This window comes from Acanthochromis polyacanthus, chromosome 19 (assembly GCF_021347895.1).
Source record: "Acanthochromis polyacanthus isolate Apoly-LR-REF ecotype Palm Island chromosome 19, KAUST_Apoly_ChrSc, whole genome shotgun sequence".
Taxonomy (NCBI): domain Eukaryota; kingdom Metazoa; phylum Chordata; class Actinopteri; family Pomacentridae; genus Acanthochromis; species Acanthochromis polyacanthus.
In genome coordinates this window covers 22,756,057-22,777,557 of record NC_067131.1, presented here as the reverse complement: position 1 = coordinate 22,777,557, position 21,501 = coordinate 22,756,057, and the positions used below count along the sequence as shown (strand labels likewise).

The 21,501-nt window shown below is 39.0% G+C and overlaps 1 protein-coding gene across 1 annotated transcript in view; it reads left to right on the top strand.

The window, feature by feature from the left end:
- Positions 1 to 21,501, top strand: part of pemt (phosphatidylethanolamine N-methyltransferase) — a 140,596-nt gene that overhangs the window by 30,584 nt on the left and 88,511 nt on the right. The window lies entirely within an intron of this gene.

The following is a 21,501-nucleotide window of genomic DNA, read 5'->3' as shown; positions in this document are numbered from 1 at the left end:
CACAATAAGCAAAGTTTTTCATTTTAGATACACTTTGGTTGATGACTGAATTAGTGAATAGACATATATGCTTAACAAAATCTCTAGCCAGACTCTTCTCCTCTGTTGTTCCCAAATGGTGGAACAAACTACCAAACTCTGTGCGTTCTGCTGAGTCCCTTTCTACTTTTAAGAGACAATTGAAGACTCAATTGTTCAGAGAACACCTAGGCACTTCATCCAACTCCACCTTAGGGGTAGAATAAGTCAGGTGGTCCAAAACTCAGCACTTATTTAGCGTTGACAAAGTTGAAAAACAAAACAAAAAACAAAAATAGGGGTGGGGGGGGGGTGGGGGGGTGGTTGGCAATTCTTCTGCAGCTTGATGGCAACACCTTTGACCACTCGCACTTGAAGCACTTTTGCACTTACTACAGGTTTTTCCTTATGTCTGAATTCTTGCTTGTGTTGTACGTTGCTTTGGACAAAAGCGTCTGCTAAATGAAATTGTAGAATTGTTGAACAAAAATATTCACATTTCATTCATATTTATTTGTGCATTTTTCATCTGTCTGCTACATTTACAAATTTCTGCAAGAACTTTTCATAAATTCAGGTACTTTCAATGTCTTGAAAAGTGTTTTTTGTGGGATGGCTTCATTGTTTGCCACTACCAGGACTGTCATAGCTAAAGCTAGTTCTATTTCTAACAGCAGCATGTTTTACATTGAGATCATACTGTAGGCTTGAAGTGTTGTGGTGACAAGAAAACTCTTTGTCGCACCATTTACACCTTTTCTTGTTTGTAAGAAAACTTTCCACCCAACAAGCTCAATGTGGTCTCTTCCTCCATCACTGTTCACCAAACTTTCTTGTGCGGTGATGTCACTCACTGCATCCCGTGCATCTTGTGGCTTGCAAATAGACTTTAGATGTGTTGCCACCACCTACTGGGCTGGTGTGTGTTCATTAGTGTTAGCGGTGTGTCAAAAGTTAGAGAACTGAGAAAAGTGTAATTAAACATGTTATTTTTTAAGGCATTATTTTTTTCTGTAATCAATTAATCAAAATTAATATGTCCTAGTCCTAGTCAGCAATTAAGCAGACTACCCTGAACAGTTAACTAAAAATAATGGATTAATGGTTGAAATATTCAAGTTCTGCTACTCAAGTAACAGAAATACAGCTGCAAACATGACCAAGAGTACCACATCAATATAGTATTGCAAACTCATGGACAAAAAAATGAATCAATACAACAGAAGATATGTTGTTGGGTTTTTTTTACGCAGGAGGGCCTGGACTTATATCAAAATTCTGTTTGTTCGCCGCAAGTCAGAACTTGGTCAGTTTCTTGAACTTTTCCAAGCATTTTGTTGTATCTAATTTCACTTCCAAGGAGATGGCTTTCCTTTTCTTGAAAGCATTGTTTTCAGAAGAGTCTGACTTTTGCTTGGGAGCCATAATGAAGGCCAATAAGTTTCCAAAAAAACACCAACAAAAGAAAGCAAATCAGGCACAATCCAATGTGGCGTACAACCGGCGAATGTCAACAAAGCTGTCTTCCACGTATAGCACGGTGTAAATGACTTATTTGTTTTAAAAATAGTTTTAGCATTGCAAATGGCCTATGTCGGAATGATCAAAGAAGACTTTCTTCGCAAATTTTTGGGAGATGGCGACGTTAACACAAAACGCTGTAGGTCGAGGACGTCGTAAACCGAGGACCGACTGTTTTTTTTATGTCTGCATTTATTCTCATTGTTTAACTCCACAGAAGGGGTGTCAACATTTTGTGAGATTAATGCATATTTTAGTCTTGCAGCCAAATATTTTAATGTTTCGTGTGTGTGTGTGACCATCACCAGCCCTCCCTGAGAGCTAAGCTGATATTCTTTATTAGAATTCCCTAATAAAAGCCAGGGAGGGCAGTGCTACACCTCAACGATGTGAAGGGGAAACAAAGAGTGGACAGGATGAAACAGCACAAATAGGGATAGGAGCTAGCAAGCAGTGCTATAACAACTGAAGAGTGTCAGGTGCTGTGTAATCCCCGACTACCAATTGCCTGGGCGGCAGGAGCCATAGGGTGGCACCCCCAGAGAGCCACCAGGGCCACCGTGTACCACATGGACCCCGAGAACAAGAGGGAGTGGCTACTGACACCCCCATCACGCCAAAATCGACCCAGGCAGCCCGGGGCAAGAGGACCCAGCCACCTCCCACGCTCAACCCCTGCCGTCCCAGCCCCCACCCGAACCCCCCACCCATACCCCCACCCCCAAGGGGGCCAACGGCCCCACGCAGCCAGGAAGCCAGACACAGGGGCCAAGCGCCCCACCGAAGGGATGACAACCAACAGGCCGCCACCGGAGGCTGGCCAGAGGTAACCGGAGCCAGGTCCCGATGCGAGTCCAGAGGGCAAAAATGGACAGAGCGGTGTGGCCCGGCGACGCAGACGGGGAGGCACACCACATACCCCCTCAAAACCAGGCCCCAGGTGAGCACAGTGGGCCCGAGGCCCCCACATCCCGTGACGCGCCCCAACACCCCCCCCCCCCCCCCCCCCGAACAGAGCCACCCCACACCACCAGCCCGCGCCACAGCGCCCACCAGGAAAGCCAATCCAGGCCCAGGAGCCTACCAAGAGCCACCGCACCAGCCGGGACCCGTCGGGCATGCAGAAGAACCTCCCCAGGCCCCAGGCCCACAGGCCCCAGACTCCGGGGACCCCCAGACACAGCGACACGGATGATGATCAACCCCCACCGCCGCATAGCCATATGAGGGCCGGGTATCACCAGCGGGTGAAGCCACGTCTCCGTGATGAAAATAATGCTGCAGTTGCAGACAAAGCTGGTCACGGTAATCATCAGCTCCAATTCATCCATTCTGTGAGTTATAGATCTGGCATTGGTGAGGAAGATGCTCGGTAGCGATGGTCTGTGGGGATTTTCCCTTAGCCTAGCATCTAGTCCCGACTGACATCCTCGTTTCTGCTTCCTCTCTCTCTCCGCCGTCTGCGCCGCTTGGTTTGTGGGCTGGCCAGCCACGGATATCCTGGTGGTCTTGCAATGTCCTTCGGTATACTGTTGGTTTGCTGGTATTCCCTTGTTACGGCCAAGGTGCACCTTAGACTAATATCAATGAGATACTGGCGACTGTAGAAGTGATTTGCTGTACAAAGTTTTAACAATAACGAACATAGAGCAAAAAAAAAGAAAACACCAACCTGGAGAGCCGTGAGCCGCTGCACCCGTGCGCGCCGCCATCTTGCTGACCCAGACCCATTTTTCCTTAAAGGGAAATTATGTGGGATATACCACAGACCAAGTGGACCACATAGACTGGGGCACTCAAAGTGCTTGTTATACTGGTGTTACCGTGGGTTCTTATGGGTTAAGGAGATTGTCCTATGTTAACATTTCTACTTTTGTGTTTTTTCTCTGTGCTATGCAGTGCTGTTTTCCTTTCTGTATCGCAATAGCATTGTCTGTCAATATATTACAATACAAACAGTAAAAGTGCAAATGTGAATTTTGTCCAGTCTCTTGCTGTCAATCTCCCACATTCACTAAAGTGTAACTTACAATTTACAGTAGCTATCATCAGAATTTTAGCCATAGTTTACATCAGAAGATCCTTCCAAAGTACACTGTCATAATGACAACATGACTGTTTTATCCATACACAGTGACACAAGGACTTGTCATTCTGATAGCACTGCCATGTTCATTGACACAGATATTTACTGAGAGATGAACTGAGGATTTTAAGCAAGAGACTGTCTTTTGCAGGTAATCCATGGTGTTTTGCTATTTGTACGAGCTGTTTTGAGAAATGCGCTTACTGTTTTACAAAAGATGATTCAAGAAATATACCAAAGCAACTGAGAAAAACTGTAAAAGTGGTTAAAATAAATGACTTAACCAGGCAAATATTAAGTTTTGGACTGGTCCCTTCAAAATCCTGACTTAAACCCCATCAAGAACCTGTGGACTGTGCAGGAGAAACAAGTCTGTTTCAGAAAGTCAACAAACTTTCAACGAATGGCACCAATTCTGTCAGGAGCAGTGGTCAAAGATTTAAACAGAAGTTTGTGGAAGACTACCAAAAGTGACTAGTTGAGGTGAAAATGGCCAAAGGATGTGTTATGAAATATTAGCATTTCTGTACATACATTTTTGACCCAGCAGGTTTTGTCATGTTTCCAGGGGACCTTTAATAAATTTATGAAAGAACCAAAATGCATGAACATAGTCATTGTCTTTACAAGTGTATGTAAAACAATCTTTAGCTATATTTGAAAGCTGATACCTACGTAGAAGCTGTTGAGAAACTGCGATTTATAATTCAAGTGGTTGATCATTCATTTCAATAATTTATATATTATTATAATATTAAAACAGTAATTACTTACAGTCCAAATTAATGGTTCACTCTCTTTGATTTCAAACCAAGTTTTCAAGAAAACACAGTGGAAACTAAGGCCAAACACTAGCAATTACAGAAATAAACTAAAAAGCAGCCCTCCCTCTGAAATTGCATGTAATGAGTCGTGCAATTAGAAACCGACACACACTCACACAAAAGTGTTCATACTCGTGGATGCAATGCTCCCATCTTGCACTGTCTCCCTCTCTCAGAAGTCTTATCTGGTGTGAACAAAAGCGATGTGCAACGGGATGTCACTGTGACCTCTGGTCTATCTCTGGTTATTTACAAACTCAACACTGGGGAAAAGAGAGAATCAACACAAACTCTACAATCAGAAAAACCTCATTCGGCATATTAAAGTGTCATTGGGAGGAAAAAATAAATCCGTTTGAAAAATAGAAATACAGATCGGACAAAGTAGTAGCAATGAAAGTGACATCAACACCCAGGAAAGACAAGTATAGAACCAAAATCCCAATGAATAGCTAATTAAAAAGAGGAAAATACAGAATAAAGTGGAATAAGAATAAAAGACTTGTAGGCGGTGTGACGAGTTGTTCATTGAATGTGTCACGCTTGTCTTTGGCTTGTCACCTCTCTTGGATGAAGAAAGATGGAGAGGTTTTTGTAAATTAACGAACTTTAATCCAAGACAAAAGAAACCTGACACTTATGCTTAGATTCCTCATTGTCCCTGTCTGAAAGTCCAGCGTAAAATAATGAGATATTAAAGACCACCTTCAGACTATTCTGACAGTAATAACATGTAGAATGAAGATGTATGTATGCTGCAATTTTTTTATATAATGACCCTCTTGTTTGCATGTTTTTACAGCTTTTGTCACAATGAAACTTAACTATCAACATTCCCTTTAGGTTGCATTTATAGTGTGATGCACAAGTATTGTGCAGATTGAAGCATTAAGTCTTTTAGAACACAAGAGCAGTTAAATTTAGGCAGTTTATTCACGAAAATGAGATAGCTGAGGACTGTGCATTACGTAGTGTCGAAGTTAATCATTTTTTCTGCCTCCTTTGCTGCTGTGCATACATGTTTGTCAAGAACCCGTTGTACCTTTAGACCTTCAAATGCCCCCAGATGTACGTGTTGGTTTGAATATTGTCCAATTTCCAATTTGCAGCACTATCATTACATCAATCTTAATTAAGTAACTGACCGCTTGATAAGCCTGATTCCCATTAGATACAGTTTAGCACTGCTTGTAGGCAGCTCGTGCATCTCATTTCTGGTTTATGGCAGACTTAGTTGAGTTGATGGCCATATTTGTGAAGTTTTATCTTAATTTTCTATCTAGCTAAACCACTAAGACTGGCCTTTGAGTCATGTATATGGGTTTGGTTTTTAGTGCTTTCACCTGATGTTTCTTTTGTTTTCAGTTGCTGGTTTATGTATGTTAGATTGACAATCATTTACAGTAATTTTGTTTTCACACTACAAAACAACTTCATCAAGTCTAGGCACCAACACTACTCATTTAGGGAAAATATATGCTTAGAATGCAGTCAAGGAAGCACTTATCACGCACTACTTTTATTTTCAGGTGCTTGGTTAAAATATACCTGTGCCAACAAGAAACATGCATGTTTTCTAGGTTGCTCAGTCCTGCCCCAAGAATAGCCCCTAAACATGCAAGCATCTTACGATATTGCATCTTTCTTGTGATAATAGTAAGTTTTGCATTGTGGACCACTGCAGCTTTTAAACATCAGATAGCGTGAAAGATATTGCATGACACCAAATTCTGTGGACAACACCCAAGAAATAACTCTTCAGCACGTGAAAAAGAACTTGAAAAGAAACATTTTCTTTGGTCAAATGGGACCAAGATTAAATCTGTTTGGCTCAGATGCAGTGAAACATGTTAGCTTTGAACCTGGTCAGGACTACACAGTGAATATATAGTCCTGACAGTGAAGCACAGAGGTGTGACTGTGATGATATGGGGCTGTATAAGTACAAAATGTACTGGGGAGGTGATATTGATCATTTAGCGTCATAATTGTCCATGGATATACTAAAATGCTGGCTAGTAAAATGCAGGAGAAATAATTTAGCATGATAGAGGTCCAAAGCAGCAGACTGAAAAATAGGACTTGAATCCAGTGGAATGGTAACCTGCTGAACAACAAACAGCTAAAAAACACTTGTCTCTAAAAAGGCCAGAACATCTCCAGAAATTTGTGCAACATTCATGTCCTCCATACTGAAAAGGATGAAGCCTGTCTGCAAAAACAAGGACATACATCCTTAGCAACAGAGGTGACTCTTGGTTTTGGTCTTGGTGCGGTCCTCATGTGAGACAGTTTCATCATAGCGCTTTATGTTTTTTGTGACTGCACTTGGGGATACGTTCAAAGTTTTTGCAATTTTCCAGACTGACTGACCTTCAGTTCTTAAAGTGATGATGGACTGTTGTTTCTTTTTACTTATCTGATTGTTTTTTGCCACAATATGGATTCTCACAGTTGTGAAATAGGGCTGTCAACTGTATACCAGCCTGACTTCTGCACAACACAACTGATGGTCCCAACTCCACTAAGAAGGCAAGAAATTCTACAAATTGACCTTGACAAGGCACACCTGTGAAGTAAAAACCATTTCAGGTGACAACCTCCTGAAGCTCATGGAGAGAATGCCTAGAGTGTGCAAAGCAGTAATCAGAGCAAAGAGTGGCGATTTGGAAGAATCTAAAATGTAAAGCATGTTTTGACTTATTTAACACTGTTTTGTTTACTGCATAATTCCATGTGTGTTCATTCATAGTTTTGATGCCTTCAGTGAGAATCTACAATGTAAGTAGTCATGAAAATAAAAAAACAACAACATGAAATGAGAAGGTGTGTCCGAACTTTTGACTAGTAGTGTATGGTATGTTGTAAAAGGTGTGCTGACCTTTGTTCCATTATGTTGGTACTGTGCAGCCCGTTTTTTTTTTTTTTTATATATATAATATAACTTTACCTGTTAATTTTTAGTTTTATATAAGAGCAAATAATCTACTTTTCATCTTAGAAGAATTGCAGTTATCTACAGGTAGAAGAGTTTGGAATCATTTGACATTCAAGTGATATGGCACAGGGTTGTTTGGTACTGTCTGGAGTGTCCTCTGATCTGCTCCCTGCATATGAGATTGTCTCAGTCATCAGGTCTGTGCTGCCCAGTGACCTACATCGGGGCGAACAAACTACTCACCAGGTCCTTCTGTCACTGTCAGATGCTACAATGGCAAGTTGTCACAGATAGACACCACCAGACCTGTGGGTTAAACGACAGAGGTGAAGCCAAATAGAGCACACATTTTACAAGTCTGAATTGATTTTTGTGGCTCTATTGGTTTTGACACAAGTACTGACCAAAACAATTGCTAACATCTCAGTACAAAGAAGCACAACATTTGCTTCAATGAAGCAACAAGTTGAAGTGACAGCATTGCAGATTGTGAACTTCCTGCCACTCTGTATGGATATACAACTGAAAGTCTTTCTGTAGGTTTAGCACTGAATCGTGATGTTAACATTCTAACAGTTGGGGAAATAATATGATCATTTTACTCTGTCACCACTGTCCGAGATCCTAGCAATGGGACTCATTGGTCCTATAACTATCTGTATTTTTACTTTATATAAGCAGTCTGTTGTCTCTGATAATGTTTCCTGCTAAAAAGTGTAAAAATACAAATCAGTTGCTTGTGCAATCCACCTGAGAATCAAAAAGATAGAAAATGTCGGGGAATATTCGATTTTAGAGCTGCTGAAGTAAAAGAGGTCTGACTTTGCTGTGCCTGCTGGATATATACACAAGCAGCACTCGTACGACCTTGTTAAAGCAGATCAAGGCATATTGTTTTGTTTGTTTTGGAGACTTTCTGCCTCACAGTCAAAAATCACATAATGTAGCCTGACCTCCAATGACTGTGATCCCGAAGATAACAGAATCAGTAGCTAGTCTGAGTCATTAATCAAACTCTTTTTTGTGCACATGTATTTTGTTCATCCAGGTAAGAGATACTCAGGTATATATTCATGACTTGAGTGAAGAACTTAAGGCTCTGTCCATTGCTTTCATGTCTTTATTCACTGCACTCAATTACACTGATTGAAAGGGCAAGGTGACCTCAGATGTACCCACTCGGTGTAGGCTAAAGTCGGTGTGTGTTGGTGAGTCATGCTGGTGGGCCTTGGTAACCATGTTGAGATTGCTTTTGTTTTCTCCAGACGGAGTATCGCTTGAGCGTCACTGTTCCTCATTAAACAAAATGTATGATATGATCTTGGATTTGCTGTTTAATTTGCGTTCAAGTTGGAAAAACACTGTTGGTAGCCTTTTGTAATTCTTCATTTTTTAGAAGCCTAAAAATTCAGTCCTGAGAATTATACAACTCCTGAAAGAAAGAGGCAAATATTTGGGTAATTATTTGTTTTATATGACTGTTAAGTATCAGCAGTTGAAACAGAAGAAAGAGACAGACTGTCTCAAAACACAAAGAATAGGAAAAGGAAAAAATTACATTCAATTTAAAATAAACCCATAAATAGTTAGTGTTTATCAAAAATTCTAAACTTTCTGCAGAGATGTTTCAAATTAAAAGCTTTCCAGCAGACAATAAGGTACCATTCTACCCTTCAATTTGAAAGAGACTTTGCTGATTGACTTGAGAAAATTTGGTGTTGTTTTTGCAGATTTTTTACTTTAATACACTACTGTTAAAACGTTTGGGATCACCCAGAGAATTTCATATTTTCTATAAAAACTCATACTTTTATTCATGTGCTAACATAATTACACAAGGGTTTTCTAATCATCAATTAGCCTTTCAACACCATTAGCTAACAAAATGGACCATTAGAACACCGGAGTGATGGTTGATGGAAATGTTCCTCTGTATTTCTATGTAGATATTCCATTAAAATCAGCCATTTCCAGCTAGAATACTCATTTACCACATTAACAATGTCTAGACTGTATTTCTGATTCATTTAATGTTATCTACATAGAAAAGAACTGCTTGTCCTTCAAAAATAAGGACATTCTGAGTAACCCCAAACTTTTGAACAGTAGTGTTTGTCTGTTGACTGACTATTATATTATGTCATCGTATGATAATGGTGATAATGTAGTGCAGTGCAGTAATGCTTAGTGGAGCCCATATTCATATGCCATCATCTCAGAAGAAAACGCAACCTTTATTTGTAAGAAATACCTTACACACCATGAAATTCTTTTTTCCTAATATCCCAGTTGGAGTCAGATTGCAAGTTTAACCATGATGAGGTACCGTCATATTGCCCATCACATCTGTAGCTAAATATACTGTTGATACGTAAAGATTGTTGAGTAACTCTTTCTATCCTTTCAGGCTATAGCTTCTAAGCTTTATGAAATCTAAAATAACTTGTTTTTCCAGCCTGTACCTTGAGACAATGTTAGACTGATATATAAATGTTTCTTTTCTGTTTTCTGAACTTAATAAACTTCAAAAAAATATATTTAAAATGGAAAAAAGGCAGGTGATCATTGTCAAGAAGCCAAGGTTACAGTGGGACTGAACTGTTCCTGTGCCTGGATGGCAGCATCATGTAGCTTTGGACATGACAAACAGTCTGAGTGCACTATTAGGACTGAAGCAGCCAGCATTTCTATCCTTTTTCTGCCCTTTATTGTCTGGTGTATTTTGATGTTCCAATGGCGAAATAAAGATACACAGAGACCATTTGGATCCATAATGGTATACTTGTATGTATTCAGTTTTTGTTTTAAAGCCTGTAAGTATTTCAGCTGAATCATTGTCGCTGACTGACATAATCAGGTCATATAAGACAGTATTTTTGCCCTCGTGCCCCTGCCTTTAGGTGGAATGGATGCAGTCATTACAGAGGTCATAATCTCATTAGGCATTAAACTAACATGAAATGGCTGCTTTGAGGGCAGAGTCAAATAGCGGTAACGGGGGAAGAATGACATACTGTATTTTCCCGTAAAATATAATGTGCCTTCTGATTCATTATGTCATCTGTACAGTCAAATATGCTAAAGAAGTATGAGTGATAGGCACGCGATTAAACAGTTAACCAGTTAGCAGCGATGGTGGAAAAGCCATGGAGTCAAGGGGCCAAGAATGTATCCCTTTATGAGTCTGAACATACTCGTATAAGTCAGTTATATATGGAGAATGCTATGGTTAAAGTTGACATATTTTCCAGAAGGAGTCTTAAGGGCTGGGTTATGACATGCCAGAGCTAGTGCTTAAGATGTGCGGCCCAACCATATATAGATGATATGAACAGACACTGAAGTTTTTCACAATTTTGACTGATGATTGCAGAAAAGTAGCATATCTTATCTCATAAGTCATTGTATGTCATCCTGAAGAGACAACAAATTGCATTAAAAAAGTGACTGATACAGCAAACTTCAAAAGTAAATTCTAATAGGAGATGGAAACACCTCATTTAAATATGTTTGGATAAGTTTTGTTGCCTTTATCTTTGAACTCCATAAAACATTGCCAACACCTGAAATAGCAAAAAATACAACTCACTTGATTGAAACCAATTCCTGAATATTTGCTATTTTTCTCCCCCAATATGGACAAAGTTGTGTTTATATCTTCTTTCAACAGCATCAACTGGTCTTCTGCTGTTTTATTACAGCTATGTGTAACACCGCCTATAACACCACCTTCTGATTATACTACGCAGTTTATTTATTCACTTTAAAGCAAATCTAATTTGCATTTTATTTTTGTAATTTTAACATTTTAAATCTTCAAATTTGGACAGTTTATTGGAAACATTGCTAATGTCTGGGGCAGCATGACACCAAAACCATGAGAATTCTTCAAATATCTGCACAAAATTCTATTGTAATCCATCCAGTATGTGTCATGTAACCAACATCCCCAGACCCACATTGCTAGTGTGGCTTAAAGTTGCAATTTTTAAAATCCCCAGCTTTTTATGCATGTTTGTATCAGTTGAGTTTATTTCATTAAAAGAGCATGTACTCCAAGTATTTTCTGCCCTGCGATTGACAGAATGTCCTTTCCGCCCAAGATATAAATATTCAACAGTGCTTTTTTTTAAAATTGTGCATGTGATCTGTCTATGTTCTTGTTCTCTTTCTCCTCATTAATCCAGAACATCACGCATCTACGCATTAATACACTTGGCAGTGCCTGTGTGCAGGTTGTCCTCCATTAAAGGCAGCTGAGCATCAACAGTGGGTAAACCAAAAGCTGTTTAGCAGGCAGATAGATTCACAGTCCAAGGTGCAGACCACCTCTCTGGAGGGTTTGAAAATTACCACCACTCAAGTTGCTGCAGAAGTACCCTTTTCACACTCTTGTATTACATAAGTTCTGCTTGGGACCCTGGTATCTCTGTGTGTATTCCTGGTGGGCAAAAGCAGGTGAGAATGTGTTGGCGCTGCTTATGGCTTTATTTTCCCATTTCTGCCACTCAGATGTACTTCCATCTACGAACATCGAATGTCAGATGTGACTCCCCTCAGCCGTCTTTATATTATCCTGACTTCAAGCCCCTTGAAGTGTCTGCATTTCTAATTCAAATGGGCTGATGGGGACACAAGAGGAGCCTGTTATCTAAGCCTTGATTGAATTTGTCTTGAAGAGCAGTGAGATCTGCCAGTCTGGCGCCACTCCCTGTACCCTCCTCATCCGTGCCTTGTGTTATTTCCATTGATTGATGATTTGATAGCAGCATCAGCACTCTGTCTGCAGAACACCTGAGTATTTTTAGTCTGTTCCACCATAGACAGTTGTATTTTAGGTTGAATGATTGTGAATAAGGTTGCAGTCCCATCGCTCACTCAGAATAGAGTGTACTGGCATAAAAGGCCTGTGGATGATGCCCAGCACCACAGGTAATGAGATGTGTTCTCGAGTTCAGGAGTATTCATGTAGATTTCTCTAAATTAACCTCTTGTAGGTGATTAACACGAATGAAGGAGAAGTATCATTGTTTTTTCACATTACAGTTGTCTCTGCAATGTAAAAAAAAGAAGAAAAAAACTCCAAAAACAAAATAAACCCCTCACATTTCCAGCTCTTCCACCGATCTGTCCTATAAACTTTGTTCAATTACACCTCTGTTTAGTAGCCAATAACAACATTTTTAGCAGTTACCTTTGTAGTATGCTGTTCTATGAGTAAATTTAGCATTTGTGTCTATTTTTGAGACTCTTCTGATAAAGGCAACTGGAATCATTAGTAATGATTGAGAAGCAGTAGAAAAATTAATTTTGGGAGTCATTTTCTCCCAAATTAGCACGTGTGCTTACAAGTTGAAAAACTTGTGTGTAAAAATGTTGTGTCTTAGTGAAACTTCATGAAATACTGTATTTGTCATAATTAGCTTAGTCAGGATTACCTAGGTTAACTGTAAAAATTTGTCATTCTGAGGCATGTTGTCTCTTAACAAATCGCCAATATGATAAGATTTATCAAGGATCTGTAAAACCAGAAAGTACCATCCAATCTTTGACTATCAGGCAGTCCATGTGCACTACGGGTCAAAAGCTTGGGGCCACTTAGAAATATCCTTTTTTTTTTTTTAATACAAAGCATTTTTTTCAGTGAAGATAACATTAAATGAATCAGAAATACAATCTAGACATTGTTCATGTGATAAATGACTACTATAGCTAGAAATGGCTTATTTTTAATGGAATATCTACATATGGGAACAGAGGCCAATTTCCACCAACCATCCCTCTGTGTTCTAATGCTACATTGTGTTAGCTAATGGTGTTGAAAGACTAATTGATGATTAGAAAAACCTTGGTGCAATTCTGTTGGCACTTGAACAAAAGTGTGAGTTATCATAGAAAACGAAACTGTCTGGGTGACCCTGAACTTTTGGACGGTAGTGTATGTACTGTATTAAGCGTGACAAATGTTTTTTTGGAGAGAAATATACTTCAAATTATATTAGTGCTGTCAAATGATTAAAATTGTTAATCAGATTAATCACAGGGTGCTCTGAATTATTTCAATTAATTAAGATTAAATATTCATTTTTAATCTATATTAATTGCGTTTCATTTTACATGAGCAAAGAGATTCAAGCAAGAAGGGAATATATATGCAATGTTTGTTAAACACATAGAGTGTTCATATCACTGTAAGTTGGTGGACTGTTCCATCCTTGGGGGTTTTTTTGTTAGCAAAAAGAGGACCAACGTGCTGTTTAGTGCAGGGGTATTCAACTAAAATTCAAAGAGGTCCAGTCAGAGAATATGTATTGAAGCAAAGGTCTGGAACATCATAAAGTCTAACTTGAATTAATGTGATATATGTGGATCTAACCTAGACATTTTATTAGGGTCTGGATGTGATCAATAACTGACCATCAAATCAAATAAGTTGAGTACGGTTCAAAAACATTTTGACAACATTTAATAATAAAGAACTTATGATATAACTGTACATCTTACAATAAAGTGAAAAATAATGACTTAACAACCTGAACCAACTTAGGCTGTGCACATCTTTAACAATACCAAATTTCAAAAAATTTAAGTAGTTGAACACTTTCACTTTTTTTTTTTTTTTTTTTTTTTGCTTATATCACTTCCCTTATACCCCTGCTGCTTAATGGGAGAACTGAGATGCCAGTATTTTGAATCATGGTCTGAATGGTGTCAGGGTCATTCTCAAGTACATTTGGAGCTCATTGGTGAGTCTGAAACCATATTTAGTTTGGATTATGTTCATAGTTGAGAAGATGGCTTACAGCTGTATGTTGAGCCAAACATTTTCAACATGTGCAGGGCGACTTTCAGTGTCGATTTGTTTATTAGTCCGCCAAGGAACGCGGCGGAGTTTGTGACAATCAGCATACGTTTGTCTGTGAATCTGTCTGCAACATTACTCAAAAACAGACAACGGATTTGGATGAAATTTTCAGGGAAGGTCAGAAATGGCACATGGACCACCTCATTAGATTTTTGCAGTGATGCAGCTTATAGTCTGGATCCATGGATTTGTTAAGGATTTTCCATTGCGAGATATAGTGGCCGGCATGGTGTCGCCATAACCAAGACAACAAGTGAGCGCTGTGTCCGTTACCTGCATCAATTCATTCGACCCGTTACATAGTTCGGTCACGCAATTCGGTATCGGTACTACATAACGTATGCATGCACAACACATGTCTGTGCTCACGCAGGATAATTTTGTATTTACACACGTGGACAAAATTGTTGGTACCCCTCAGTTAAAGAAGGAAAAACCCACAATTCTCACTGAAATCACTTGAAACTCACAAAAGTAACAATAAATAAAAATGTATTGAAAATTAAATAATCAAAAACAGCCATTACTTTTGAATTGTTGATTAACATAATTATTTAAAAAAACAAACTAATGAAACAGGCCTGGACAAAAATGATGGTACCTCTATAAAAGATTGAAAACTATTTGACCAGAGTGACATGATTAATTCAGGTGTGTCATTTAATTGACATCACAGGTGTTTCCAAACTCATAATCAGTCAGTCTGCCTATTTAAAGGGAGACAAGTAGTCACCCTGCTGTTTGGTGAAAAGGTGTGTACCACACTGAACATGGACAACAGAAAGCGAAGGAGAGAATTGTCCCAGGGCATCCGAAAAAAAATTATAGACAAACATCTTAAAGGTAAAGGCTATAAGACCATCTCTAAACAGCTTGAAGTTCCTGTGACAACAGTGGCTCATATTATTCAGAAGTTCAAGACCCACGGGACAGTAGCCAACCTCCCTGGACGTGGCCGCAAGAGGAAAATTGATGACAAATTGAAGAGATGGATCGTTGGAATTGTATCCAAAGAGCCCAGAGCAACCTCCAAAGAAATTAAAGGTGAACTCCAAGGCCAAGGTACATCAGTGTCAGATCGCACCATTCGTCGTTGTTTGAGCCAAAGTGGACTTCATGGGAGACGACCAAGGAGGACACCACTGCTGAAAAAAACTCATAAAAAAGCCAGACTGGAATTTGCAAAAATGCATGTTGACAAGCCACAAAGCTTCTGGGAGAATGTCCTTTGGACAGATGAGACCAAACTGGAGCTTTTTGGTAAGGCACATCAACTCTATGTTCATAGACTGAAAAACCAAGCATACGAAGAAAAGAACACTGTCCCTACGGTGAAACATGGAGGAGGCTCAGTAATGTTTTGGGGCTGCTTTGCTGCATCTGGCACAGGGTGTCTTGAAAGTGTGCAAGGTACGATGAAATCTGAAGACTATCAAGGCATTCTGGAGAGAAATGTGCTGCCTAGTGTCAGAAAGCTTGGTCTCAGTCGCAGGTCATGGGTCTTCCAACAGGACAACGATCCAAAACACACAGCCAAAAACACCCAAGAATGGCTGAGAGAAAAGCGTTGGACTATTCTAAAGTGGCCTTCTATGAGCCCAGATCTGAATCCCATTGAACATATGTGGAAGAAGCTGAAACATGCCATTTGGAGAAGACACCCATCAAACCTGAGACAACTGGAGCTGTTTGCTCATGAGGAGTGGGCCAAAATACCTGTTGACAGCTGCAGAACGCTCATTGACAAATACAGAAATCGTTTAATTGCAGTGATTGCCTCAAAAGGTTGTGCAACAAAATATTAAGTTATGGGTACCATCATTTTTGTCCAGCCCTATTTCATTAGTTTGTTTTTTTAAATAATTATGTTAATCAACAATTCAAAAGTGATGGCTGATTTTGATTATTTAATTTTCAATAAATTTTTATTTATTGTTACTTTTGTGAGTTTCAAGTGATTTCAGTGAGAATTGTGGGTTTTTCCTTCTTTAACTGAGGGGTACCAACAATTTTGTCCACGTGTGTATTTAGTTAGTTTGTGGGTTGATCTATGTCAAATGGACAGATTCCATGTTGCCATGATTTCTAAATACACAAATTGAGGAATGGCGGAGCACTGCACTCAATGATTGATTTTCTTGTTTATATTTTTGTCCGTCCTCCTCTCCTCTATGCCTCACTTGCTTTCTGAACTCAGTTGCGATGTTTAGCAGCTGGAATGCAGAGACCTATTCATTGGCTGAGTAGCGTGACATGGGATGGCTGAACTCATACCTAATTGGTCTGTGTGTTTCCCGAGCTGTTAAACTAATGCCGTAAATACTGGAAAAGCTGCGCCAGTAAAATAGAAGCGACCCATCAAATTTAAAAATACCTGTGAACATGTTATTTCTGACAGCCCCAAAGTATATTTATTCTAAATCATTTTGTTCTACATGTCTCATTCAAAAATTCGCACAAAGTTGACTCTTTGCACCAGATGCTTTAAAAAGTGCTCCTTTGCACAAGAAGGAAAACATAATTTACTCAGCATTGACCAACAGTTGAGCAAAAATGTAGTGGCTTGAACTGCAGGCGGAGCGGAGAGAACTCAATAGGAAAATAGTAACTGAGTAATAAATCATGGATGACATAGTTTTTTTTCGTTGTCTTCAATACAAACAAATTTCTTTTTGCAACCAGAGGAGTCCCTCCCTGCTGGCTGCGAGAAAGAATGCTGGTTCCTGTCGTTTTTGTATTGGTTTCACTTTTCAGACCTGGAGGCTGCATTCATCTTTTATATACAGTTTATGACTCGCTGTTCTCTCTCCTACAGAGCATCTTCCCAAAGATGACTCAATCACTTGTTTACTACAATCCTGCTTACTGTTTGGGTTTATTTTGAGAAGAGACACTAAATGGTAGGAAAACACTGATGTAGTTCTCCAGCGGTATATCTTTCATAAACATCTAGAGCACGGGTGTCAAACATACAGCCTGCAGGCCAAAACCAACCCACCAGAGGGTCCAATCTAGCCCACGGGATGACTTGCAAAATGTAAAAATTACCGAGAGTTTATGCCCAGCCAAGGGGTTGCTCGAATGCAACACGAAATGCCATCCTTCACATTTCTCAAGCAGCCACACAAAACACTTTTTCCTCTGAGAAAATTCATAATTCATTTTACAAACAAACCATGTGATGTGATAAAAAAGGTTGTGGTTAACAACAACAAATCAGTGGTAACATATAGATTAAATTAAGAGTGAACTTTATCCCAAAATAATAAACAAAACCACATTATTCTTTGGGAGTCCAACTTGCATAACAAAGTAAAAGGGACAAAATTAAACTCAAAATCTTACCTCACTCTCTAACTTAAACAGGGGAAAATGGGTTAAACAAAAAAAGTGCCAGCTCACTCCTTAATACATCTACCACAGTACTTGCTTTTACTATACAAACAATGCTGTGCTTGAGCTGTTTGTGCCGGCTGGGATGCAGTGAAGGCCTCTCTGACATCAGACGACATAATCATTCCGCCTCTTTTGCTGCATTCAACCAATCCCGTTGTCGGTATGACACAACCGTATTTGAATTAGTTAGATGCAAAGACAGGAAGCACACACAAAGTACAGGAAAAATTAGACACAGTTATGACAATGGTAACTCTAAGAAGATATGAACTGCAAGTTGTAAATTTGTCAAACTGTAAATGTTAAATAATATCTGGACAAATTGCTTTGATCATAAAGTACAATACTATATTGTTCAGTTCCAAATACCTGTGACTGAATGATTTGTGCTTTTGTAGACACACTGTGATCCTTAAGTTGTAGTGCACACACCGAAATAATAAACTGAAGCATGATATGGAAGAAACTGAACTTTATTGAAAGCTATTTTTCTTAAGAAATTTCAAGTTGTTCATAGTGTTTTGTAGAAATACAGTTCATTAAGTGTAAGCGTTTTCAGAATGCACTTTCTTGCAATAAAAGAAAGGGAAACGTTTAGAGTTGTGGTTATTTATAGGTTATTATGCTTTGATTTTACTGATCCGACCCACTAGAAATCAATTTGGGCTGAATGTGACTCCTGAAGTAAAATGCATTTTACACCCCTGATCTAGAGAAAGTTTTAGATGGGCCACAAGTATCAGATTACTGTGTTATGAAGCTTGACTGGTGCACATGTTTGTAGTTGGTCTCATCTGATTTTGTTCTTCACATTTCAAGTGCAGTTCATAAACATGTTTTATTAAAGAAGTGGTAACATTTGATGTGTAAGGAGCTACAAAACTTGTACTGATGAGGAGCTGCAGTTTGTGATTCCACACATGCTGCAGGTCACTGAATCTGACTTGGCATTAAAATTTCATTCATTGTAATTGTGCTATCAATGTTTTGTGGAAGAAAAAAAAACGTTCAAGTGACGTTTGTGAATCACATGTGCTCCAAAAATCACACCTATGTATTTTTAGTTCCAAATGCAAGTGAAACGCTCACTCTGTTGCAAAATCTTTCCCATCATCATCATCTCCCTACTGTGCCAAACCCTCCATGACGTATATACTGAATTTTTCTTTTCATCTCTTCTACCATTACACATCCAACTGGCAAATGCATCACAATTTCTTCTTGATGGTCCTTTCAGTGCGAAATCATCCCCATATTATAATAGAAATCATCTATACATTGTGTTCTGATTGGTTGGCTGTGCAGAGTAATCACTCTGCCCATTCTTACATCGTCCTTTTTTAAAGGTTTGCTTTATGTTGTATGAGCGTATTGTGTGGTTTTAAAATGCTCAGTGTCAGAGTTTAACTTCACATAGAGTTACCCCTGAGCTAAGGAAACTATCAGTGTCATTGTCAGTGGTCACAATACATTTTAAATTGAAAGCAATTTCCCTGTCATCTCTTATCCTTGTTGTCCCTTTCTCTCTTTTTTACTTTCAGTGGAGGCACCAGCTTTGTTGAGAGTATTGAATGGTTACATATGATAGATGTGGATCCATGCATCTCCTCTTTGGCATGACTCAGTCCTCGTGGCACATAACATTGGATGTCGAGAAGAGATATAACCAGGCTCTCATTTACAACACACAATTGACTTTCTTAGAGGATAATTTTCTTCCTTTTAAATAATTTCTTGCTCCTGTCACATTTTTGACTAGCTGTTAGCCGATTTTTCACTGCGATATAAAGTCTTGAACCTCTATGGAAACACCACAGCTGGAGAGAAAATCTGTTTAGTACATTCTGACAAAAAATTTCAAAAAATTGAAAAAACATGGAATCAATAATGCATTTTTACACATTCCCACATGTACGCTTTTAATCTTTCTCGCTCTGCTCTGAGTATGTACTGCCTGCAGTTCACTTAAAAAGTCTTAGAAATTTTGTCATGTGACTTGTGGTCATATGGCTTCTCAGCTGCCCTGACAAACACATTTTTTTATTTGAATGATGTTCTTTTACAGGATCTGTTACAAATTTTTTTGGTTTTAGTTTCATCTTTTAAAAATAAAACATGCAAAATAAAATGATTTTGTTGAAATATGATTTTCAGTTTAGATTTGGTTATCTTTAATGGCAGAATGGCACACAACTGTAATTTTGCGTTAGTATTTAACTGTCAGACATTGTTAAATATTTATGACAATTTTATTTGCTCATTTTTTCCTACAACTAATTCTAATCAGAGCTGCACAGTGGTTGGGTGGTTAGCACTTTCACCTTGCGGCGCAAAGATCACTTGGTTACATTCACGACTTTTCTTCAGGTACTCTGGCTTCCTCCCATGGTTCAAAAACATGCTGAGGTTAATGGTATGTGTCCAATTGATCTGTTTTTATCCCGCATGTGAATGTGCCACATCTGAAAATCGCCCTCTTGGTGGGTGGCTCACCAGCGGGCCACTATGTGGTCACATGACAGTGGTTTCAGGTTCAGTAGATGAGTCCGACCAACATGGCGGCTCGGTCGCAGACTTTCTGTTTTATTACTAAAACAGTTAAGCAAAAAGTGTTTCTGAAAGCATTTGATGACAGATTTGACGAGGATAGATTCAGCAACTGTACAGCTTACCTACCTCATGAGGTAGGTAAGCTGTACAGTTTTAGTTCAACAACAGCTAGTTTAGATGTTTGACAAAAGTTTCACGATGTGTGAGACAGTGCACCGAATTTGCATAGAGTAGAAGTTGAGTCAGCTTTATGCAGTGACCTCTGGGGAAACGCACTGGATCACAGCTCGAAATGCACCGCAACAGAAGCAACATGTAAGACGAAGCTTAACTGATATTCTTCTACTGTTATTTGTGCCTCATGATCAAATACTTTTAAGTTAAAGTTAGAAACTGTCACCGAAGTACATGCAAAAAGACCAAGTGATGTTTTTAGATTGTGTTGCAGTTAAATTTCATACATAATATAACCAATATTCTTTTCATGTGAGTCACTTTCCATTACATATACAACCTTCAGTTTTTCAAGATTATGTAATTTCACCCAATTACCTATTATGTGTCAATCATGATTCTTTTCAGAGTGACCCTTGGCCTGGTTCTTAAGGCTTCTAAGTGAAAGCTTGTTTACATGGAACTTGTTTTCTTGATGGAGCACTGCTTGTTAGAGGCGAAGTGCGCAGCTGAAATTCAGAAATAATGAAAAAAAAAATAGTGCTTGATCTTACTGTCTTACTGTCATAGACTCTCAGAGGCTGTTAAAACATAGTGTTTTTCAGCCATTCATTCAATGCCCTGTCAGTCTTTGTATCCATAAAATACACTGTTGCCCAGTTTCGTTTCTTAGCTCCTGAATTTGGCATTGGAGATATTACACGATGGCATCTTATACTGTTTTTCTCCCACTAACGGTGCTAACACTGATACTAAAACAATTTTTAAACTGAGACATAAGCACCCCAACCACCATTTAAAATATTTTTTTCCTTTAACTCACAAGAACCCACAGTGACACCAGTGTAACAAGCACTTTGAGTGCCCCAGTCTCTTCCTTGTAAAGCTTTATGTGTGACCTTAACTTATTAAGTCCTTTAAGGAAAAATGGGTCTGGGTTCTTATGGGTTAAAAGCTATAGCAAGGCTTGATGAAGGACATAAAAGGCTGGAAAGAGTGCTTTGATAGTTTCAAGATGCCATTGAATGTTAGAATACGTTATTTCTGTCATGCTCAAATCGCAACAAAGAAACGGAAATGAATTCCTGAGTCACACAGTCCTCTGCCATTATGAGAAAAAAGCATCTGA